The sequence below is a fragment of the Trichosurus vulpecula genome, chromosome 2 (genome assembly GCF_011100635.1).
Source record: "Trichosurus vulpecula isolate mTriVul1 chromosome 2, mTriVul1.pri, whole genome shotgun sequence".
In the NCBI taxonomy this organism is placed as follows: domain Eukaryota; kingdom Metazoa; phylum Chordata; class Mammalia; order Diprotodontia; family Phalangeridae; genus Trichosurus; species Trichosurus vulpecula.
In genome coordinates this window covers 334,905,375-334,930,770 of record NC_050574.1, presented here as the reverse complement: position 1 = coordinate 334,930,770, position 25,396 = coordinate 334,905,375, and the positions used below count along the sequence as shown (strand labels likewise).

Below are 25,396 nucleotides of genomic sequence, written 5' to 3'. Positions count from 1 at the left end.
TTTACCCAAGGTAACACAGAGCTGGGAACAGAGATGAGTCAATTATCATTTCGAAAGCTAGATGCCAGGCACTGTGCTAAGAATTACATACAAATGGGATACAAGCAATGGTGAAAAGCCATGTCTTCTACCCCTTTTTTAATCTCTCCAGTGCCTAAAATAGCATGAGGTATAGGGCAGGTGCTCAAGCAGTGGGAAAGGAAAGGAAGAAGAGAAAAAATGAATCAACCTTCAGATTCAGTGTATCACTCTCCTGGAAAACTGTTCCATTTCACCTGTAACAGTCTTGTTGTGAAAGTCCACTATGTACCGTGTAGTTTTCATTCTCAGTCTTAACATCAATACTATTTTTCTTTCTGTCCTTGAATCCTCTAAATGCATATTAGTTATTTTGTCACAAGACTTAAAAAGACCATGGACATTATGCTGCCATTCAGTGATGCCACTGAGCAGTTCAGCCTTAGACTCTTCATCTTTTTGCAAATGAACTCTTTTGATCACGTCCTCAATCATCTGGGAAGCCTTTAACACACCTCTGGCAATCCCTAAAACCTAGAGACAAGAGCTTTCATGTTCTAGAGTAATGGTGATATTCAGACTTCTCTGCAGTCCATTCAGTTCTTTGTATTCTTCTTCACCAAAATTTAGGATAGATTCATCTGAAAAGGTATAACTGTTTTGTTCCTTTAAAATTAAATCTTGTATCCAAGAGACTGTGCTTTCATCATTCTCCTTTTCACCACACGCCTGAAAAATGGTTGACTCCTTCTTCTTTTCTAAAACCAAATTATCTTGCTTCCTAGAAGAGTTACTTGCAAGGCCTAAAATGTTTAAAAAATAATTTAATGCTATGAAAATTTATGAATAAACACTTTCTAATAATACTGATCACAGGCAAATGCATTTATATGAAATGAACAACTTGCTTTTTAATTCAGAGAACATGGGGGTTGATGGTACAAAGCCTCCTCTTTTTTTCGTACTTCCATAAAACACTTCCAGTAGCTGTGACAGAAAGATGACTATTTTTACTTTTTTCATGAATTGAGCAGACCCTTTGCATGAAAAGACTTCAATAGCATTCATTATGTCTTTAGCAACTTTAGCTGGGTTTTATCCAGCATTTTCTGAAAGAACAAAATAATAAATGACAAGAACAAAGCAATGAAAAATAAAGTCCTCCAAGGCACAAACTATGAAAAAACATGACTAAAAGTTGTTAGGTTTTGATTCTTAATGGATAAGTACTCCTTCCTCCTATGTTATTTTTGTCATTACTTTGCAATCAGTCTTTTCAGGGACATAGACCAAGCTCCCTTCTGCTTTATGTGCCATAGAGAATGTTCTCTCTCTCTCTCAACACTTTGTGGAGTGTTACCACTTGACCTGAATCTTGAAGGGAAACGAGGATTCTAAAAGGCAGAGGTAAGATGGAGAACAGTCTGGCCAGAAGGGACCTGGGCAATGGCACAAAGATGAGTGATGAAAGGCTGGATATGGGGAGCAGTGAGTTGACCATCTGGACTAGAATGTCAGATGCATGAGGGGGAATAATGTAAAATTATTCTACAATGACTATTCTACTAGTATTCTACAAATTGTTCTATCCATCTACAAAGATAGGTGGGTAGTAGCATGATTATCAAAGGTTATATAAGCACTAAAGAGAGGAGTTTGTATTTTACCATTGAAACGATAGGGAGCTACTTAGGTTTTACAGTGGTATGTGGACATATTGGAAAGGGGGGAGACAAGAGGTAGGGAGACTATTTTTTATGCTGTTGCAATAGCCCAAGAGGAAGGTAATGAGAACTTGATCTAGGGTGGTAGCTTTGTGAGTAGAGAGAAGGGCACGTTGCAAGAAAGCTGTGAAGGTAGGATGAACACAACAAATACAAAGATAGATCAGGCAATAGATTGATAGATAGATATGCCATCTAAGAATGCATTAATACAGGCATAGTGTTCAGAATGAGGCAAGCAATGGTCCCACTGATGACATGTTCTGATCTCATCACACTCAGAGTGCCATGTTCAGTTCTTGGTACCACATTTTGGAAAGAATAAACCAGAGCAGGTACAGATGAGGACAATCAGGTTTTATGACATGGTCTCCAATCTTCTAATGAAGATCATTGGAAGGAAATGGTGATTTTTATTCTGGAGAAGAGAACACTTAGAGGAAGAGATAAATGATAGATATTCCAAATTATTTGAAGGGTCATATAGGGTTCCTCAAACTATTGCTACCACAATTCATCCCATAGTGTCTGGTTTGTAGTTTCTATGAACCTTCTTTTATATTTTGTATCAGGACATGGTTTTTTCTAGAAATTTTGCGACACCAAATGCCATCCTTTATTTGAGTGATATAAATGAATTGATATTGGTTACAAGTGTAATAAGATTCATGCCCAAACCACCTAAGATAGAAGCACTCGTGTGAGAAATGCCAAGAAGCTTCAAGGGGAAGAAGACAGAGTCTGGCTGAGATCAGAATTTTCAGTGGACCATCAAGAGACTGAGACCAATGCTAGGGATCTAGGAACAGAGTAGGGCCCAATAACAGTCATTCTGTGTAGATTGGCAGTGGCAGCAGCATCCAGACCTCATAGGGGACAGAATAAGTAAGGCCTACACAACCCATCCAAGAGTGCTAGAGTACAAAATCCCCAAACAAGAAGTGAATAAAGGAAAACACCAAACATAAAGAATAAATAATGCAGCTTAAGAGAAGTGTAAGAGATAAACCCAGAAGAAGAGAGTAAACCCACAATAACTGCAAGAAGATTTTCAGAGAAAAAAAAGACTTGATCACAAGAGGTACAAGAGTGTCTACAGAATTAAGTAAGAGACAAAAGATGAAATTCGAAGTAAGATTAGGGTTTCATTTGAAAAAAATTGAAGGAAGAATAAATAGCTTAAAATAGGAAGTAGAAAACCTTACCTAAGTAATAGACTCCCTGTAAAATAAAATTCTACAACAGAACTCAATGACTGAGACAAAAAATCTAAGAATAAGGTCAAAAAAAAAATAAAAGAAATTATAATGTATCTACTATAAAAAACAACTCACCTGGAAAACAGGTTGAGAAGACATAATTTAAGAATCACTGATCTCCTTGAATACCATAAGCAAACAAAAAACCTGGGCACCATGTTTTGAAAAATCATAACTCTCCCCAAACTTATTAGAATTACAGGGCAAATGTAGTTTTAGAGATTCTATCTATAGCAATAAGAAAAGATAAAGATATTGAAAGAATATACATAGGCAAACAAAGTGATTGCTTTTTGGCAGATAACATGATGATGTACTTAGAAAAATCTGGAAAAGTCTTATGAGGGCATGAAACAAACCAACAAGAATCATTAACTTTTCTGTATTGCCAACAAACCTTAGCAGGAAGAGATAGAGAAAGAAATGTCATTCAAAACAATTACAAAATATATAAAATATCTGGGTGTCCAAACACCCATCTGAGACAAACAGGTATTATATGAATAAAACCACAAAATGCTTAAAAAAAGAGGTTCCTCTATTGCTCCAACATTAGAAGTACAGCAGCCACTCATGGCCTGATCTTCCTACTGATTGGTCTGGAAGCTTTAACTTGCTCCATTTTCTGACCCGGATCAATTTGGTCCTTTTTCAGCTGCCTGATGGCCCTCTCCTCTCTGGGGTTCAACATAGCAGTTCTAGACTTAGTAAAGACATCTAACTGGCATTAGCTGTGCTAGATCTCAGGACTCCCAAATTAAAGCACTCCGCTAGACTCAGCCTCTTCCAGCAGCAGGGATTACAAGCGTGCAATACTATTTTCAGCCAAATCACTCTTTACAGAACAAAAAGATGTATCTAAATAATTGGAAAGATAATAATTACTCATGTTTGGGCTGTACCAGTAGAGTAAAAATGATAAAATTGCCCAAATCAATTTACATTTCCAATGCCTGGAGGACTAGGAAAAATATAAACAAAATTTATCTGGATAAACAAAACCACAAGAATCTTGAGGGGAATAATAAATGAATGAAAAAGCATTTATTTAGTGCTGACTGTATGCTAAATATAGGCGTTACAGGGGATATTATGTACAAGAAAGCAAGACAGATCCTGTCCTAAAGGGGCTTACATTCTGACAGGGAAGATATCGCATATAAGGAAGCATTGAATGAAAGGGTATTTTGGTAGTAGAGATTTAATTACCATTTTCAGAAAAAGAGTTGGAAGGGAGTGATGATAAAGGGTACATGCATAGCAATGTAGTATGAAGATAACTAGGGAATACAGCATGATTGGTGTGACTGCAGGATAGATATAGTGAATGCTTACTAATTAGAACCCAGGGTCTCTGGATGGAAGTTTACAGGGGGAAGCAAGGGGCTAGAGAACAGGAAGTATTATGGTATATGTGTAGTGTGGAAGAGACTAGAAATAGTGAAGGCTCACCATTCAGAAGCCCATGGTCCAAACTTCTAACTAAGATGAAGACACAATAGGACCAAAAGGAGCCCAGATTATCCACAAACACTCCATGAAAATTCTAAAAATGCATGAGAAGGAACAATGATAAACAGAATCAAAGAGAAGGAGTTATAAACACCTCTGCCAAGTCTAGCACTGCTAGAAACCTGCAGATACTCTAAGCAGAAACAAATTGGAGTAGGCAGAGGGTACAGGTCGCAAAAGACAATGTCAGACCCACTGAACAGGTTATGCAGGATTCTGGCATACCATGACTGAGCCACAGAAAGTGACAAGGACAGCCCAGTAACCAGTCAGCCAAGTATCCAAGCAGTGCACACTCGGGCCACAGCAAGAGACAAGGGCAGCACCTGGGGTCTTGCAGGAAGCTTGAAAACCAGTACAATTGACAACATCTGGTTAGTGGCTGTCAGGGTCACAGCAAGGGATGGAGCCATCTCTGAATTTGGAACTATGCAATAAGAAGGAAACAGAAAGGGCTGAGGTCAAAACTTAAATCAAAACATCTAGGAATTAAGCCTAAACCTAGGGATTCCTGCTGAGGGTAGGCCCAAGTTTTAGCTACCACAGTCAGGACCAAGGAGGAGCTCACCACTGTATCCAAGAGGATAAGAGGGAGAAGAGTCTGACATGAACATAAAGGCTTAATCTGTAAATGAAGGCTGGGGATATGAGTAAACAGAAGAAAATATAACAATGAAGGAATACTACAGATTTAGAGAAACCCAAGACATGAATCTAGGAAAAGAAAGTCCCTCTATAACAAGCAAAGCCTCAGAGAAAAGAATAGTAATGGGAAGGAATGAAGAACGAGGTACAAAATTTCAAAATGAGAGTGGAAAAGAAAATCAATAGCTTAGAACAGAAAGTGGCAAACCTTAGCCAAGAAATAAACTCCTGAAAATTAGAATGGTCCACACATAGAGCAAGGACTCTATGAGACAAGAAATATTAAACTAAAATCAAAATAATGAAAAAAATTACATTGAACAGTAAAAAAACCCCTTAATTTAAGAAACATTGTGAAGGAATAATTAGCACAATGTAGTAAGACTAAAAAGGGAAGATAGGTAGAAAAAAGTAAATATCAAATTCTAGAGTCTGAGATTAAGGAAAAGAAGCCTTGATGGAAACAATGATAAAAATGCCATTTGCAGTAAAAAGGGAAACGGAAAATGTCAAATGTTTCCCATTTTGTAGGGAAAGATGGTGGAAAGATCATTGAAAAAATAGTTGGTTTAATTGAACTTTAATTGAGGTTAGCCACTAAAGTAGTTTTGCAAATTTTGGGAAAGTCACTTAAACTCTCGGATTTCATTTTTTCTTCTAAAAGACAAAAAGTGTGGCTAGAATTGCACTAAAAGACTTTTCAATTCAAAAAATTCTACAATTTCATGATAAATTCAGTCATTGACATGTTAAATCTGACACGACAATGAGTCATCTGAGTGAAGTTGTCCTCTAGACAGATACAAGAAAGAAGGATGCTGACGTCAGTGCTAGAGGTATTGATTTTTGGAATCATATGCATAGAGATGGTTGCAGAAGTTATGAGAATAAATGAATTTCCCAAAAGGGTTAAATATAGAGGGAGAGGAGTCTGGAGTCAAGAAATATCCCTTACAAGAGAGCTAAAAAAGAAGAGAAACTTGGTCTCTTATGCAATTCCCTCGTTTGTTCTTTGTATATTGGAATTTTTGTATTTGTTAATGATTGCTGAATGGAGCAATTTCTTCTTTCCATTTCCCCCATCTCTCTTCTCCCTCTTCCTTCTTTCCCAACCCACATCCTTATTCCTTACCTATCCATTTTTCCATCTCTGTTTTTCCTCTTGCTTTCCCATATCTTAATTTCAGCAGTGAAATCCAATAGTACACATGAGCACTGTGGTGTTCAGGGTTTAAAAGATCACCTGAACCCAGAATAATATAGTTTTTATCATCCTCATACAGTTTACATGTCCTACATACATATCCTTACTAGGGAATACATAATCTAAGGGACACTGAACTAATTCTAATCACTGATGGATTACAAACCTGTTCCAATGGCTGGGAGGGAAATGGATGAGTATTCCCTCCATTCACATTCCTGCAGAACCTTAGACACACTTTCTTTTACAACATTTGCCCCAAGTTTGTGAATTATCTTCTTGCACTTCAGATTTCCACCTTGTGTAACTATGAATTTATTGTGAGGTTGTTTAGCTTGAGAATGGAAAAAGGAAAAAAAAGGCATGGGACATTAGTTACTAAAACTGCTAGATGCCTGCGAATACAAAGTGTTCTGTTTAGGCAAAAGAAAGCTGAACATGAAAAAGAGAGTCATGAAGGACATGATACTTGTTTGTTTCATCTGCTCAAATTTTTATAAATTTTCAAAGATGAATAAGATCTTTCAGGGCTCTCTATCACAGATCTCTCCCACTTGTGAATACATCTTAAAACATTATTGACAAATAGTCACCCTGTCCCCACTTAAATACTTACAGTAATAGGAAACTTACAAAGTAGCCCATTCCATTTTTGAGAGGTTGTAATAGGAAATGCTTTTTTATGTGAAGTGGAAAAAGAAACAAGGATAATAATCTCTCTTCCATATAATAAATTGTCAACATTTGACAACTGAGAACATGTCCTCACTTACCCCCTTCCTTGACCAAAAGCTTAAGACAGAACTTTTGGTACAGAGAATGCTACCTGAGGAAGGATGCTAGAGAGTCATAAAAAGCCTAGGTGCTGTATGCAGCTTCTAGTATACTTTTCATTCCTATTAGCAGCTGTATTTTGCATTTATACTTTTTTAAAACAATTATTAACTTAATAAAACCCAAGACATTTCACATTCAAGATCCAATTAAGTCCCATTGTAATGTACATTCCTAAAAAAGAGTATGTGTGTATGTGTGTATCATCTATCTATCTATCTATCTATCTATCTATCTATCTATCTATCTATCTATCATCTATCTATTTGACTTAAAGGAGTGTTGTGTCCTTTAACTTTCACAGTGAGGTTCTAACATGAAGGCAAAGATTTAGAGTCAGGGTTCTTATCCTTCTTTTTTGGCATGGACCTCTTGGGCAGTCTGGGGAAGCCTTTGCATTCCTTAGAATTCTTTTTTTCTAACTCATAGTTGAAAGAAATGCCAAGTTTTAGTTAAAAGTGGAAATAATAGATGTAATTTTCATCCCTATCATGGATTTCTGATTTAGAGATTGAAAGAAACTGAGGTCATCTAGTTCAACTCCCTCATTTTGTAGATGAGGAAACTGAGACCCAGAGAAATTGAATGATTTGGTCATATAGATAAATGATGGAGGAATGAAGGAAATAAGCATTTATTAAGCTAGTATCACACTTCAGGCTAAGCGCTAAGAGCTTTTCAAATATTATCTCATTTAATTCTTACTACAACTTTGTGGGGTAGGTGCCATTGATATCCTCATTTTACAATGGAGGAAGCTGAGGCAGACAAAGGTTGGTGCCTAGCTCCAGGTCACTCAGCTAAGAAATGTCTAAGGCTTGATTTGAATTCAGTTCCTCCTCAGTCCAGTTCCCCACATTCCATCCACTGCCCCTGCTAGGCTGAGACTGAATTTGAACTCAGATCCTCTGACTCCAAAGCCCAAGTTCTTTCTACCATATCAAAAACCCTTTGCACAGGCTGTCCTCCATAGCTGCAATGTACTCCTTTCTCATTTCTGTCTTAGAATCATATCTTGAGCTAGAAAAGTTTTCTTAATATCCCCAGTTATTGTTGCTATCTCTCTCAAATTGTCATATATTCATTTATTCATTCACCTGTCATATCCCCCTTTGTTGTTGTTATTCAGTCGTTTCATTTGTGTCTAATTCTTGGTGACTCCATTTGGGGTTCTCTTAGCAAAGATACTAGGGTGGTTTGTTTGACTCCTTACTATTGTACATTTAGGTGGCAAAGTGGGTGGAGTGCTGGTCCTGGAGTCAGGAGGTCCTGAGTTCAAATCCAGCCTCAGACACTTACTAGCTATGTGACCCTGGGCAAGTCACTTCACCCTGTGCACGTCAGTTTCCTCATCTGTAAAATGAGCTGGAGAAGGAAATGGGAAACCATGCCATATCTTTGCAGAGATAAAAGAGAGCCATTAGAGTTTAATGGGTGGGGGCAATGGAGGGGAGGGGTATGTATGACATGGTCAGACTGTGCTTTAGGAAAATCACTTTGGTGGCTAAATGAAGGATTGTAGTGGAGAGAGACTTGAGGCAGGCTGACCCACAAGTGGGCTATTATAATAGCCCAGGTGTGAGGTGATAAGGGCTTGCACTAGAGTGGTGGCAGTGTCAGAGGTGAGAAGGGGGTGTATTTGAGAAATGGACAGGCCTTGGCAACAGACTGGCTATGGGAGGGGGGATGAGAGAGAAGGAGGGTGGAATCAAGGATGACACTAGGGACTGGGAGGATGGTGGTGCCCTGAAGATTAATAGAGAAGGTAACAAGAAGGGAAGGGTAAGGGGGAAAGATAATGAGTTCCATTTTGGACATGTTGAGTTTCAGATGTCTACTGTATTTCCAGTTTGAGGTGTCTGAAAGGCAGTGGGAATGTGAGATTGGAAGTCAGCAGAGAGGCTGGGGAAAGATAGGTGGATTTGAGAAATCTAGATGCTAGGGCTTATTGATAACATCAAAGATATATTTATAAAATATAATAGTAATGAGAGTTGATTAGATTTGTTTTCTAACAATTATCTAAATCAGCCATTCTGAATTCCTCTTACCCAGTTTTGAAAGAGAGGTTCCACAGGGAATGGGATGCTCTAGGGTATGGAGCACGCATAATTGTGAGATAGATTCATGACATCTTCCTATGTTATTACTTCATTAATCATTATATTAATTAAACTTCTTCAAACAAAATACCCTTTTTGAGGACAAATGTGGAATTTGTTGAGTTTATAATCACTTCTGAATTTTCCTTGGTGATATCTCCAGAGGCAAACTTGAAGGTAATGGAATCAATCTTCGTTTCTTCCAAATCAAGGCTAGAAATAGTCCTAGGGAGACCTAAAGAGACAAAAAACGAAATGAGAGACCAAGACAGATACTGGGTCTATTGTAATTAGGCTTTGCTCTGTCTCTTTCTTACTCCTTTAGTTAAGTAATCTCTTGGATTACTTTTCCATCAGGTTCAAGAGGTCATCCTTTGGGTGCAAAAGCATTAGGACATGTGCCATATATAGTATTCATAGTAGCATAACCAAATTTGTTAAGATGGAAGCATTTGATTGGTTGTGTCTAAGTTCATGTGGAAGTAACATGAAAGAAGGTTTCAACTCTCATGGATCAATAAAACAGCCTCAGGCAAAAGTGGATAAGTCATTTGATTGGTCCTGAATGACACATACTACATGAAAATAATTAGCTTCTTGTAATGGTTCATAGTATGATAGTGCTTTGAGATCTTTTCTCTTACTGAGTTATTCTGCAAACAAATCATGATGGTTTTCTTCTGGATTTCAACTACTGCTAAATAGTTAGTAAATAACTTCACTAGACCTTGAATATCATTAGTTACAGCAACTCTGTCACTAGTAGAATTTCCATTAATCTATCTGGTGAATTGTTTTGAAAATGCCTAGAAATAGGAACACGGCTACTGAGTGCAATTTTGACAGAAACATGAATCAAATTCATTAGGGAAATATACTGATGAATAAACTAGGACTTATTTCTATAGCTGCTGGTTATCCCCATTGAGAATTCCATTTCTGGATCATGGGTAATGAAGAATGTACAAGAAAGTGTTAAAGGACATTAGTATGTTAAATAAATGAAGTGGACTTTGAACCCAAAGGGTGCTGCATTTGAAGTCAACTTTGTGGCTCCTGCCTACGTGATCTTGGGCAAGCTACTGAACACCTCTGGATGTTAGTTTCCTTGTTAGCAAACTGAGAGGTGGACTAGATTATCTTTTTAGTTCTTAATCCATTAGCCTATGAACTTTTAAAATGATTTTAAATGTTTAGTGCTAATAGTACTAAATAATAAAAGGTTTTTAAAAATCTTCTTGTTCAAAACTATAATTCCAAATCTAACATTACAAAGAACCTAATTAAAGAGAGTGGTGTAACTTTTTGCTGTCCTATAATTCAGAACACATTTGGATGCTCATCTTTGTAAGAAAAAATTATATCTATATATTAATTGTTTTTCATTTTTAAAAAAAAATTTGGTGACGTGATCAGGGTTAAGTGAATTGCCCAGGGTCACACAGCTAGAAAGTATCTGAACCTGGATTTGAACTCACATCCTCCAGACTCCAGGGCTGGTGCTCTATCCACTCAGCCACTTAGATGCCCCTTGGTTTTCCTTTTTAAAAGAATATGTTAGATTCCAGGGGTGGGCATCATTTATCCTGAAATGGCTAATATGAAAAAAAATCATAAAAATCCTGCAAAATACCCAAGTATACTTTGGAGTGGGGGCTTATTTGGATGTTTGTTAAGAAGTGTCCATTGTATCAAAATGAACCTATCTTTTGACTCAACCCACAGTGAACACTTAGAAGCCTTGGGGAAAGGGAGCTTACTGCTGGCTAGATAGTTTACTCAGCATTCCTCAAGTTTTGATGGTCTTGCCCCTGACTTTGAATTTGGGTTTATGAGAAGAGGCTATCTGGAAGCTGTAGTGTATATAGTGTATAGTGAGGAGAAGCCATTCTAGGTGGCCAAAGAATAGAAGCCATTAGAGCTGATGGAAATTGTGCCAACATGAGCAGAAGGATGGTGGGAGACAAGATATAAAGAAGATATTCCGAGCATTACTATGATTTGTACTGAATCTGCATTGATGACCAAACTTGAGCTGGTAGGATGAAATGGTGACTCTTTTTCTTCCTCCCTTTCTTCATTTAAGGAAAATATTAATTTCTCTGTTTATTAATCAAAACTTTTAACTTTCTGATTTCCCATTGTTTCTTTCTTGCTACAGTGGCAAGATGCAAGACTGTTGATTTACCTATATAATTTTATGTTCATGTCATTTAGGCTGGTTGTTATTTATTTTTTTTAAAAAAATTACTTGTGGGCTATACAACAAACTGAGTTGTCTACTGTGATTGCCGGTCACACTCAGAGAACAACAAATGAATGGATGGGGAAGTTCCATTTCAAAGCTGGAAGATTTATTTTGCTCAGCAAAGCTATGTAGGAGGCAGAACCAGTAACCCATAAAAAGTAGAATGTTGATGTTTTCCCCCACATGAGAGGTACATATGAGCTTTCTAGGAGAATAGAGTTACTCCTACAGGATAGTTACCCAGAAGGTAAGAAAGTTGTATTGTAGGATCTTAGTCACCTTGCCCATTTCTGCTTTGCAGATTGAAAGAAAAACATGGGATCTAAGGGGCAAGTACTTCCCTCCTATGCCACCTAGCAAGTGAGCTTCAGTTATGCATGTAAGGTTATCATAATGATATAAGGGGCTGAAGCTGTTGACCGCTGGAGAGGCCTGATTTTGCTCACACTCCCCCTAGTGATTGGAATGCCAAAATGTAACAACATTTAAAAATGTGGAAAATTTTTGGGTTGAATTTAAAACAGCAAAATTTTGCAGGAATAATTGTAAAGTCTTACTCTTAAATTCAAAAAACAAATTTCAGCAACATAACCCGAGAGTGGTAGAGCTAGACGTTTGGAAAAGATTCATTGGTTTTAATGTATGTCAAGCTCAATATACGTCACAGATATCACAACAACAAAAAAGTTAATACAGACTTGGGCAATAAAGAGAGTTATAATGTCTACAATCAGGGAAGCAGTATGTCCACTGTATTGTTCCTTTAGCGGATCACACCTGGAATATTATGTTCATTTCTGAGGGCTAACTACTCTTAATTCTAGTGCCTTCCCTCTCGGTTATTTCCTATTTATCTTGTACATAGTTTTTGTACATATTTATTTGCTTATGGTCTCCCCCATTAGACTCTAAGCTCCTTGAGGGCAAGGACTAACTATCTTTTGCCTCTTTTGTATCTCCATCACTTAGCACAGTACCTGGAACGTAATAGGTGCTTATATGTTGATTGACTGGCTACATTTTAGCAAAGACATAGATCAGCTGGACTATATCAAGTAGAAGGGTAAATGAAATAAGGACACTTGAAGACATGCCATATGAAGACTAGTTGAACAAAAGGTGGATAAAGAAAACTTATATGAGATGCAACTGTTACCTTTAAAGTATGTTTGAAGAGCTGTCATATGGAAGGTTTACCCTAGAGGCATAAGGAGAACCATGGATAAAAGGTATAGAGAAGGAACTTTTGGCTTAAGGTAAAGAATACTCCCTGACTATTAGTTATCTCAAAATGGAAGGAACTGCCTCAGAAGTCACGAATCCAATCTCTTAGGCACATAAAATCAGTTCTAGAGTTAGAAGAGACCTTAGAGATCATCCTCATTTTAGAGGTGGGGATATCAAAGCCTAGAGGGCTATGACTTGTCCAAAGTCAAACAGAAGAGTAAGAATTAGAACAGAGGCCCAGGGACTTCAAGTTCAGAACTCTTTGTAATGCAGAGTCTTTAAGAACAGAAAAAAGGGAAGGACTTGCATGAAATAATGAAGGGCAAAATGAGCAGAACCAAGAGTAACAGTAATATTATTTTAAGAACAACTTTGAGTGAATAAGTTATTTTGTCTATCATAAATACCCAAATTAACTATAAAGAACATATCTAAGCAACATCTAAGAACATATCATAGCAAAAGATACTATCTTCATCCAGAGAAAGAACTGATAAATAGAAGTATTTATGGAATAATTTTACATATATTTTATGTACATACATATATTTTCATCTAATAGTAGCCATCTGGGGGGGGGGAGAAAAAAGGGGAAAAAAGAAATTTACATAATAATTTTGTTGTATATTTCAAAGAAATATTTTTAGTTTATTCCACAAATTAAAAATAAAATAAAGTTTAAAAGAATAACAGATTCAGTGACTACTTGCTAGAATGCTGTAAAGAGGATTCCCATTTCTGACCCTAGATATCTTGGTCATAACCTTGCTATCATGAGTTAACAGGTATAAATATAAAGGTTAAAAAGAGTATAGGGTCTGATAATACTCCCTTGTAAGTTACCCAGCCTCAGATTGATATATATTTTATTTTATTCTCCTGAGAGATATCATAGCGTAATAGATGGAGAGCTGGCTATCGACCTGAGTTCCAGTCCCAGCTCTAATACAACTATGTGACTCTAAGGTAAGTTACTTAACCTCTGGGTGCTCTGGGCAATTCTCTGAAATGAGAAGGTGCAGACCTGCATAGGAAGGAAGCATTTCCTCATCTGGGAGTTCTCTACACTGATGAAATCACATTGTTATCTTCCTGAGAGCCATAGTGATCTAGCATGTTGGATAACTTCTTTTTTATAATCAAATATTAACCTTTCTAATTAATTATCTTGATCTTCAAATCCATTTTTATATGTTAATAATTTACTGAACCATTGAAACCTCCTTTCCCAATAGTAATTTACTTATAATTAAGTGAATATAAAAGTTACTGCATACGCAATTTATTAGCAAATTGAATTGATAATAAACATAAAAATATATAACTATATGACAAAGGTAATATATATGGCCTGAGCCACCTCACAACCTCTATATATCAGTAGTTGAGTCCTCTTCACTAGTCTACTAACTTAGTCTCAAATGATTTAACTGGTTCCAGATGATGATTAAAGCCTCATAAGCATTTTCTTGATATTTCTCCTCAAGGTTAGTCCTTAATCTTATTGTCTTCTCTTCTGTAATCACAGAGAATAGCCTTTTAGCTTCTCTCAAACTCTTCACAGAATTCTCTTTCTCAGAATTTCCTCATAAAATAACACAATCAGCTGTCACTTTCATATTCTTTTGGTACTTCATGTATTAATCATATATCCTTGTAGAGCATAGATAAAACATATACCTTCTTCCTGACTCCAAGGAGAAAAAGACTTTATTTTAAGCTATTTTCTCAATTGATATTTTCAACTGCCAAGACAAAACAATTTTCCCAAAGATTCTATTTAAATTCTTTCTGGCTCTTATAATCTTAGAGACAGTAACATTTTCTATAGATTCTGTAACATAAATATTTGAAACAAAGGTTACACATGGAAAAGGGTGACGCTTTTAGATTCTTACAATTTTGATGATTGAAATGAGTCAAAGATAAAAATAAATATGAAATTTACATATGAACAATACTAATAAAACAGCTGCAGAGATGATTCACTCATCTGGAGCAAAGTCGGCTGTTCTGAGTTACAGTTATACATTTGCATAGGACAGGGAGAACTTGGGAGTTAAAAACTAGGGAACTTTAAATCTCAGAACTATTTTGTGATTACTAGAAAAATGTTCATTGCCTAATTATGATGTAGTGACAGAGAATTTTGTTAGTTATAACCTAAAATTAAGTCTCTGGCTAAGAGGACCCTCCAATGAATTAGGAATTTGGATCAAATGAAAATATAGGGTGTCCAGTGCAGTTTAAGCTTTATTGAACTAAGATTGTTGGATCACTCTGTCCCAAATAGTTTGGAAGAGATGCTATAGTTCTCTGCACTGTTATCTATTGCTAGGAAGACCAGGTTGGTAAGAAAGGCTAAACATCTCTCTGTACCACCACCTCCATCCATCAAGGTGGGGAAGAACCATGTCAAGAATCCCATGGAAGCAGTAGAACTGGAGTCTTTTTGACAATTTTAGGGTAAGGATTGCTGCACTTTTAAAAGAGCAAAACACTTTCAGTTGAAGATATCATTAAGAATAAAGCTGAGGGGTGGAGCCAAGATGGTGGAGTAAAAGCAGGGATTTGCTTGAGCTCTCCCCCAAGCCCCATAAAACACCTGTAAAAATGACTATAAACAAATTCTAGAGCAGCAGAACCCACCAAATGACAGAGTGAAACAAATTTCCAGCCCAAGACAACCTGGAAGGTCGACAGAAAGGTCTGTTGTACCAGTCTGAGAGAAGAGCACAGTCGAGCATGGGTCAGCACAGATGGGGCCCCAGCCAACCCAGAGCAGGCTGCAGGGCACTGAATCACTGGCAACTGTGGCGGTTTCCAGACTTCTCAACCCACAATGCCAAAGACAACTTAGAAGGTCAGTAAGAAAGGTCTGTTGGACCTGGATGAGAGAGGAGCATGGTCTGGCCAGGCCCTAGCCCCAGGGTGGCAGCAATAGCAGTAGCAGCAGTGACTGCTTCCAGAGCTCTTGGCCCACAGATGGCGGGGGGACTCTGAGGTAGGATTCTCCTGCTTTGCCTATACTTCAATCTGGGTTTTAGTGCTGGGTGGCAGTCCTGGTGTGAGGAGGACTGCTGGCTTGGTGGAGCTTGTGGCAGCAGTGGAGAGGGAATCCTCACAGTTCCAAGGCAGAAAATAGTGCTTGTGGTCACTCACAGACCAGAGCACAGACCAAGAGAGGAGTAAACACTTCTTCTTTGATCATACTACCTTGGAAGAGCTGAAAATTTGTAGGTCCCTAGAAATATTTCTGAAAACAGCTGCACAAAACCCCTGAAGCATGGGACAGTACACCCCCCACACTGGAAGCAGAATTCTACCTTAACAAAAGAGCTGAAAAGTCAAGTAATTGGCTGGGAAAATGAGCAAACAATGGGAAAAATCAGACTATAGAATCTTACTTGGGTAACAAGGAAGATCAAAACACAACCAGAAGAACACAAAGTCAAAGTTCCTACACCCAAAGACTCCAAGAAAAAATATGAATTAGTCACAGGACATGGAAGAGCTCAAAAAGGATTTTGAAAATCAAGTAAGAGAGGTGGAGGAAAAATTGGGAAGAGAAATTAGAATGATGTAAGAAAATCGTGAAAAACAAGCCAACAGTTTGCTAAAGGAGACCCAAAAAAATACTGAAGAAAATAATACCTTAAAAATAGACTAATCCAAATGGCAAAAGAGGTCCAAAAAGAGAAGAATGCCTTAAAAAGCAGAATTGGCCAAATGGAAAAGGCAGTCCAAAAGCTCACTGAAGAAAATAATTCCTTAAAAATTAGAATGGAGCAAATAGAAGCGAATGACTTTATGAGAAATCAAGAAATTATAAAACAAAGCCAAAAGAATGAAAAAATAGGAGACAATGTAAAATACCTTATTGGAAAAACAACTGACCAGGAAAAGAGATCCAAGAGAGATCATTTAAAAATTACTGGACTACCTGAAAGCTGTGATCAAAAAACAGCCTAGACATCATCTTTCAAAAAATTATTAAAGAAAATTGCCCTGATATTCTAGAACTGGAGGGGAAAATAGATATTGAAAGAATCCACCAATCACCTCCTGAAAGAGATCCCGAAAGGAAAACTCCTAGGAATGCTGTAGCCAAATTCCAGAGTTCCCAGGTCAAGGAGAAAATATTGCTAGCTGTCAGAAAGAAACAGTTCAAGTATTGTGGAAACACAACCAGAATAACACAAGATTTAGCAGGTTCTACCTTAAGGGATAGGAAGGCTTGGAATACGATAGTGTGGAGGTCAAAGGGCTAGGATTAAAAACAAGAATTGTAGGGGACAGCTCTGAGATAGTAAAGGTAAATGACAGGTTTTCCTTTAAGCCTGAGCCTGTTCTAGCTATCCTTGAAAACGTGCAGAACAGCATGTGGAGATCCAGTTATATCTTGCTAAGCCTCCTAGGCCTGTGCAAGGCAAGGCCATTTGAGGCAAGGTCTTTTGCAAGGCAAGACCGTATAAAGTTAAGGGGATGTGGCAAGGAACCACCCTTGCAGCTGTGATCTGCATAGGAAAGAACAGAAATGTTTCAGTATGGGTATCTGCATGGGAATGATCGGGAATGTTGCAATATAGCCAGCATCAATGTATCAGAGCTACATGTAAGATACGTGGCAGGATGTCCCATTAAAGTATCAAAGCAGTTCCAGTATAGTAACAAAGCAATGCATGAAGTAATGGCTCAGAAACAGTATAAAAGTCTGTTGCTTGCCTGAATAAAGTTGAGTTCTGATTCAGGCTCCACCTGACTCATGTCATTTCATTCCTCCACGGAGAGTGTGAAGCTGCTGGTCGGCTTCAAAGAATCACCTATCCAGCAAAACTGAGTATAATACTTCAGGGGAAAACATTGATATTCAATGAAACAGAGGACTTTCAAGAATTGTTGATGAAAAGACCAGAGCTGAATAGAAAATTTGACTTTCAAATACAAGAATAAAGAGAAGCATGAAAAGGTAAACAGGAAAGAGAAATCATAAGGGACTTATTAAGTTGAATTGTTTACATTCTTACCTGGAAAGATGATATTTGTTACTCATGAGACCTTTCCCAATATTAGGGTAGTTGAAGAATATATATATATATGTATGTATGTATGTATGTATATACACATACATACATATATACATACACATATTCTATACATATACACACACGCATACACATACATATACATACACATGCATATACACATACATACATATGTGTGCATGCGTGTGTGTGTGTATACATACAGAGGGCACAGGGTGAGTTGATTATGAAGGGATGATATCTAAAAAATAAAATTAAGGGATGAGAGAGGAATGTACTGGGAAAAGGAGAAAGGGAGAGGTAGAATGGGATAAATTATCTCACATAAAAGGCAAGAACAAGCTTTTGCAATGGAGGGGAAGATGGAGAGGTGAGGGGGAATGAATGAACCTTACTCTCATTTAATTTGGTTTAAGGAGGGAATAACATACACCCTCAAATGGGTACGAAAATCTTACTTACCTACAGGAAAGTAAGGAGGAAGGGCATAATAGAGGGGGGCATGGTAGAAGGGAGGCCAAATGGGAGCAGGTGGTAATCAGAAGCAAACACTTTTAAGGAGGGACAAGGTCAAAGGAAAGAATAGAATAAATGGAGGGTGGGATAGGATAGAGGAAAATATAGTTAGTCTTTCACAACAAGACTGTTGTGGAAGTGTTTTGCATGACTACCCATGTGTAACCTGTATTGAATTGCTTGCCTTCTTAATGAGAGTGCATGGGGAGGGAGGAAGGGAGAGAATGTGGAACTCAAAGTTTTAAAAATGAATGTTAAAAATTGTTTTCATATGCAACTGGGAAATAAGATATACAGGCAATGAGATATAGAAAACTATCTTGCCCTATAGGAAAATAGAAGGGAAGGGGATAAGAGAAAGGGGGGGGTGTGATAGAAGGGAGGGCAGATTGAGGGAAAAGATAGTCAAAATGCATATTGTCTTAGGGTGGGAGGAGGAGAGAAATGGGGAGAAAATTTGGAACTCAAAATCTTGTGGAAGTGAATGTTGAAAACTAAAAATAAATTAATTAAAGAGTGAAGCTGAAAATGTTGTTTACTACAGGTACTCTTGAAGAACAACTCCAACTGAGTGGAGGAACAGCCCAGGCTAGAAGTAGATCAACCATTAAGCCATCTAGCAGATCAATTTATCCAAATGTAAAAGGAAAAGGACCTATGTATACAAAAATATTTATAGCATCTCTTTTAGTGGTGGCAAAGAATTTAAAATTGAGGGGATGTCCATCACTTAGACATACAAGTTGTTGTATATGATTATGATGGAATATTATTGTGCTTTAAGAAATGATGATCAAGATGCTTTCAGAAAAAAACATGGAAAAACTGCATGAACTGATTGACGCAAAGTGAAATGAGCAGAACCAGGAGAACATTGTGCATAGTAACAGCAATTTCATACGATGATCTACTATGAATAACTTAGCTATTCTCAGCAATACAATGATCCAAGATAATTTTGTAGGACTTATGATGAAAGGTGCTCTCCATCTCCAGAGAAAGAACTGGTAGAGTTCTTGCAGATCAAGATACTTTTTCTCTGTTCTCTTTATTTTTTCTGGCTTTTTTGTCTGTGTTTTCTTTCACAGAATGATTTACATAGAAATGTGTTTTGCATGACTACACATCTTAAACCTATGTCAAGTTGCTTGCCTTCTCAATGAGGGGAAAGGGAAGGAAGGACTGAATCTGGCACTCAAAATTTGAGAAAAAAAGGTTAAAATTGTTTTTTACATGTAATTGAGAACAAATTGATTAAATAATAAAAAATCTGTTCAGATGAGACTAAGTGCCCCAAAGGGGTTAGTTCTGTGTACCCCAAAAGTAGGCTAGGTTTGTAGCAAAGATACTTTTTCAAGTTATATCCATTAAGTAAACATATATGGATGGTTTTTGAGGGTGTCAAGGCTCTAGAGTTCTAGAGTTGTGCTGACCATGTGTTGCCTATATGTATGCCTTACCGCATTAGTTCTTTAAATGCCCACTCTCCCCATGGTTACTATATGTTTGGGAGAAGAATACATCCTTGGTTTATGGGTGGAATGTTATGCAATTCCCGTTTATTTTTACCTAGAATTTTCAATAAATATTTTGTTTAATGTTATTTGGGTAATATTAACCTGTTTGTTAAAAGAAAACCCATGAATAAGGGTTCAAGAGCTATAGCGTTAGCAGGAAAAGGTACCTACAAGGGTTATACCTAAAACCTTGAGAGTAATAGTATTAACAGTCCCCTCTTGGGCACCCCACCCTGCTAGGATGGTCATAGGTTGAGGGGAAAAGAGTCTTGAGAAAAGATGAGGCAGTTGGAAATCCAGTGTTACGCATGTGTTCTGTGCTTGCATTTTCAGGCGTGATTTATATGTCCATACTTCAAAATTTCAGTGAATCTATGATATCACTGATGTGGGTTATTCCCTCTCTCGGTACAGATTGAAACCCATCCATATCCTCTTATTCCATGTGATTTCTTGTTGATGTTCTTCCATAGAACCTTCAGAAATGATCCACCCAACATGCTTGAGGGTTTTTTAAGGTCCTTTTGTGTTTCAAGGGTGCCAGTAGAATATTCAGACCTATTATTCCTTGTCCTCAAAACATAAACAATCTCTTTCCTTCTCCAACACTTGATTTTTTAAATGACATCCCTTGGACAGTTTTGGAGTTCCAGTCACCTTTGGAAATACATTGTCACTGACATGTTGGCCATATGTTTCTCTATTGTTCTTTGGGTTACCTGTAATGTTAGTTTCTCAGAGACTACAACAATACAGGATTTGCAACTTTAGAACACAGCCAAGAAAACATTTCTGTTTGAAGTATGGATTTTTTCATTGGAGAATGGCGTCCTTTTTTGTGTTTATGTTGGGACTATCCTCATGATTTCTTTCAAATGTGGAAACTCCCTCCATGGATACAGATCAGTAATTTATCTATAACTTAGAGTAGTTTGGGATCATTAAAAACACCAGACAATTTCCAAAATGCAGTCCCTTCTACTCTCTTTGATCTATTAAACTTTCAGGATGGCTCTCCAATTGAACATCATAATCAGTTGAAGTCATCACAGCATAGTGGATAGAAAACTGGGTTCGAGTCCTGTCTCTGACAGATACTGGCTTTTGGTAGGAACAATAGCCTGATTCCTGTCCTTATTCAAGTTTTTCCTTAGGAGGAACAGTTCTAAAAGGTATTGAGACTATCCTTGAAATTTATTTAACTCAGACTGTTGACATCACTTCCTAGTCACCAAAGTACAAAACAGCCATTAGTAAATAACTAGGTGGTACATTAGAGTCAGGAAGACCTGAGTTCAAATCCAGCCTCAGACACTTACTAGCTGTGTGACCCGGGGCAAGTCACTTAACTCTTTTGCCTCATTTTCCTCATCTATAAAATGAGCTGGAGAAGGAAATGGCAAACCATTTCAGTATCTTTGCCAAGAAAACCCCAAATGGGGTTACAAAGAATGGGACATGACTGAAATGACTAAACAATAACAAAGTAGCACCCTTTATGAAGAGTGACCAACAGAAAATAATGGGCGACTCACCAAGCTCAGTCAGCAAAAGGTAACCTCATGCCTTTCCTTATTGAATATCTTTTTCCTGGTACAACTTTCGTTAACTGTCAAATGATCTATGAGCGCCTCATTTTGTTTTGTTATCCAGTCTAAAATATCTGAGCCATGCCCAGCCCAGAATACATGCTGTAGTTATACAAGATTGGCGTGTCATGATCTCTTTGAAGTGAGGGATGGGCAACGAAGAGTATGTCAAGTTTACCTTGGCCTTCATGCTTCTAGTGATGTCTAGTGAGATGGTGGTTACCTACTGTGAGGTGTTCCCTGCTTCTGGGAGGTTGGAGAGTAAAATGCCTGTGGCCATTCAGTAAGGAGAGACTGGTATGAACATGATCTGTGTCCTTAACAACTATACCTTGAAGATAATTATGGTAAAAGAAAATGTCTTTTAGGCCCATCGGTTGTATTGTTCCTGGTAATTTCAGCCTACTCCAAGTTCTAGTGGGGGATTTACTTAAAATTCAGTAACTTTGCCTTTAAAGCATCTAAGAAGAATTTAATTTTAAGGGGACTGAAAACAATGGTTTCGCCTTCACTGTGAGGGACAAATACTGGAGGATTAGAAGTGTTCTCTCCTTGCTGGGACTGGGTGTCTTTGTATTGCTAATGGACATCATCACTCATTTGCTTTGAGAGATGCTTAATAAAAGAAGGCCTCTCTCAGATTTAAAGGAGTCATTTTGTTAAATCATTTTTTAGTCATGTCCAACTCTTCATGGGTCCAGCGGGGTTTTCTTGGAAAAGATATTGGAATGGTTTGCCATCTCCTTCTCTGGCATCCTTATTTTATACTCGAGGAAGTTGAGATGAACACAAGTTAAGTGACTAGCCCAGGATCACACAACTGAGGGAAATAAGGATTTAAAATATAAACTCACTGGAGTCCTTGGAACCCTGTACATGTATGGGAAACTGGCACCATCCTGCTCCCGATCTCCAGGGCTTACAATTGTAGAGACTGCTGAGAGTGAACCTCTCCTGGAGATGGTGAAGGAAGTGTTACACAAAGTTATAGTGCATTATAAGTTGACCTTTGTGTTTTACAAGTGAGTTTATATTTTAAGTTATTATTTCCCTTAGCTGCTTTCTCTATCCTCTTGACAAGGACTTTATGTGTTTTCCAGCTAAGGCAATTTCTAGGCCTACTGACTTCCTCATTATGCTGAATGCTTTACATTGGATAAACTGTTGAAGGAAATAACATTAACCATCATTAATATGTTTATCTTTTGTACATTTCTCACCTTTTGGCATTGATTTCATTCAAATAAGTCAGGAAAAGGCTGTTGGAATCGCTCAGTGTCTTCCTATCTTAGGTCCTTCTGGCTTAATATTGATTTTAAATCTTTCTCAGAGTCATTAGTCTGACTGTACACAAACTGCTGTGTTTCAGTTCTTCAAATAGAATGTCAATTCACAGATCATGAGACATTTAGAGTATCTGTGATTATGAGTAACTCTCATTTAGAGCATTTATCTTATTTAGAATATCTACCTCACGTTATATGGTTAATGTTTGTAGTCAACCTAGAAATGGTATGATTCTTATCCCTCTCCACTCCCATTCAGCCACTCCAGTACCATTTTGTGGAAGAAGAGAGTCTCATAATTCTGAAAGCCACTCAATTTTTTTTGTGTTGCTTTATGGTTTACCATGGTAAAAGAATACAAGACCTAATGGTCACTTGACTGCTTAGGAACTGATCCATTTTAAACTTAGTTGATCTTCAGCAGGAACACTTTAGATGACCACCAGTACTATATATTTTTTCTGTCTTTCTCTCAAAAAACTTGCTTTTGTTACAAAACAGCAGATCTTTTCATAAAAGAAAATCCTGTTATTGAGTTTGTCAGTGTTACTATACCTGCAGTCCAAAAAAAAAGCCTTACAAGAACTAAAACATGTGAGAAATGCAAGAAACTGCAAATATTGCTATCTATGAGACTATTGAGAACATTTTTTAAAAATCAAAGCAACATTTATTAAATTTCTATATGAGGAAGGCACTTTGTTAACCATAATGACAAAAAATAATACAAATTGACTTCACCCTAATGTTGTCGGTATCGTTGGGATACAACAGAAAGTGAACTTCCTTTAGAGTCTCCAAAGGTCTTCTGCTACTACATATGAACACTTGAGATAGGATTAATTCAGCAAAAAGGATTTAAGGAAACCCCAATTCCCTGTTCCAACCGCTGATGAATGCTAAGGAGAGGATGGTAGTCATCTTTAAGAAAATATCAAGTGCTAAAACTATCAGTCAATAGGAAGATATAGAAGCATCCAAACAATGTTGGAAGGAAGTGGTGGTGGAAGTAACTTGTCTCCTTTACTAAGTAACAGGTATAAATGAAAAAGAGGAAAGAAAGAGACTAGAGAGACTTACAAGCAGGAACCAGGAAGAGATTTCAACACCTACACCCATACTAGGGGTTTATTTGCTTCCAGTTCTTCTTGTTCTATATCTGTCTCTTAGGAGTGACTGGGGTAATGGTGGTGATGTTGCAGTATTACTTGTGGAAGAAAGGAGATCAATCAGCTGATCTACCTTTGTCCCTTCCTGCCACACTGATTATGGCAGAAGAGACAGGAGGTGCTTGGCAATTAGGTGACAGCCAGGAAAATATGGACATTGCTTCCTGTATTTAGTCAAAAGAGAGGAAATCACAGAATCACAGGCTTAAAGACTTGGAACTACAAGGTTGTTTGGGGTGAAGGGAGGCAGGGAGGTATCTCTAGATCCATTCTGATGGTTTATGGTAAGATATACTCCCCTCCATTCAGCAGCAAGGTAGGAGAATATAAAACTGCTATACAAGGTCAATGTGTTGGTTAGCTTTACTTACCTGTACTTCTTTGTTATAAGGTAAGATTTTAATAGGGTGGTCAGCAGGAGGAGTTTCACTTGACAAATTCTTATTGAACGCCTTCTGGAAATAAATTTGTTGTCTAATCTATAAGAAGATATTGCAACATTTGAAGCAACAGTGAGGAAAAAAGAAGTTAATAAATTTTTCTTTTAAAGAAAGGAGGCTAGCCTCCCATTAATGAGTGAGCTCAAATTTGGGGACCCTAAGGGAAAAAATTTTTAAAATGCCCCCCCAACACAATCTAAAACAAAATATAAAAAACAAAGACAAAACCCAGATCACCACCAGAAATTGTCTCTGCTTGTCTCAGTCTCTGGCTGGGGCACCCATACACGTTGGAGGATTATGCTATTTATGCTTTCTGAGTAATGTACTTTCATAATTATCTTCCAAATACTGCATAAGTCCTCCACACGTATTTTGCGGCTTTTAAATAAAAGTTGATACAACTACAGTCTTTTCAGAAATGTAAAAGCAAAAAAGAAAACAAGCTGGAAGGAAGGGCAGCCTTTCCTTACAAAATCTGAGAAGTTCCTGCTTGTAGAAGAGAGAAGAATGAAGGGAAAGATAAGAAGCAGAGAGAATGGAGAAAAGAGTAGTCAGAGTGGAAGATTCAGAAGCAGGAATGAGGAGCAGTGATGAGAATTAGGAGGAAAGGAGGAAAAGGAAGAAAAACAAGCAGAAAAGGAGAAAAAACAAGCAGACAGTATGAAAGTGGAGAGTAAAGCCAGGGAAGAGGAGGTAGAGGGAGATAGAGAGACTGCTGGACATATGGAGAAGATGGTTCCTTTAGTGTACAGTAATGTTATACAGTTTTATGTGCCAAGCCACTTACTTCTGCATTAATAGCACCAGGACAATAATTATAAAGTGTGAAATATGAAGTATATTTAAGAAATATACTTATCTTTCCCCTGCCTTAAAATAAGAGGGCTCAGGTTGTACATAATTACTTAATCAAGTAATCTATCAATAACCATTTATTAAATGCCTACTATGTGTCAGGCACTATGCTAAGCGCTAAGGATAGAAAGAAAGGTGAAAAAACCATCCCTTGCCTTAAGATGTTTACATTCCAAAGGAGGAAAAAACAGGTAAATAACTAG

General features: G+C 37.5%; 1 pseudogene; it reads right to left on the bottom strand.

The window, feature by feature from the left end:
- Positions 1 to 237: 237 nt before the first annotated feature.
- LOC118837120 overlaps positions 238 to 25,396 on the bottom strand; it is a 33,461-nt pseudogene continuing 8,302 nt past the window's right edge.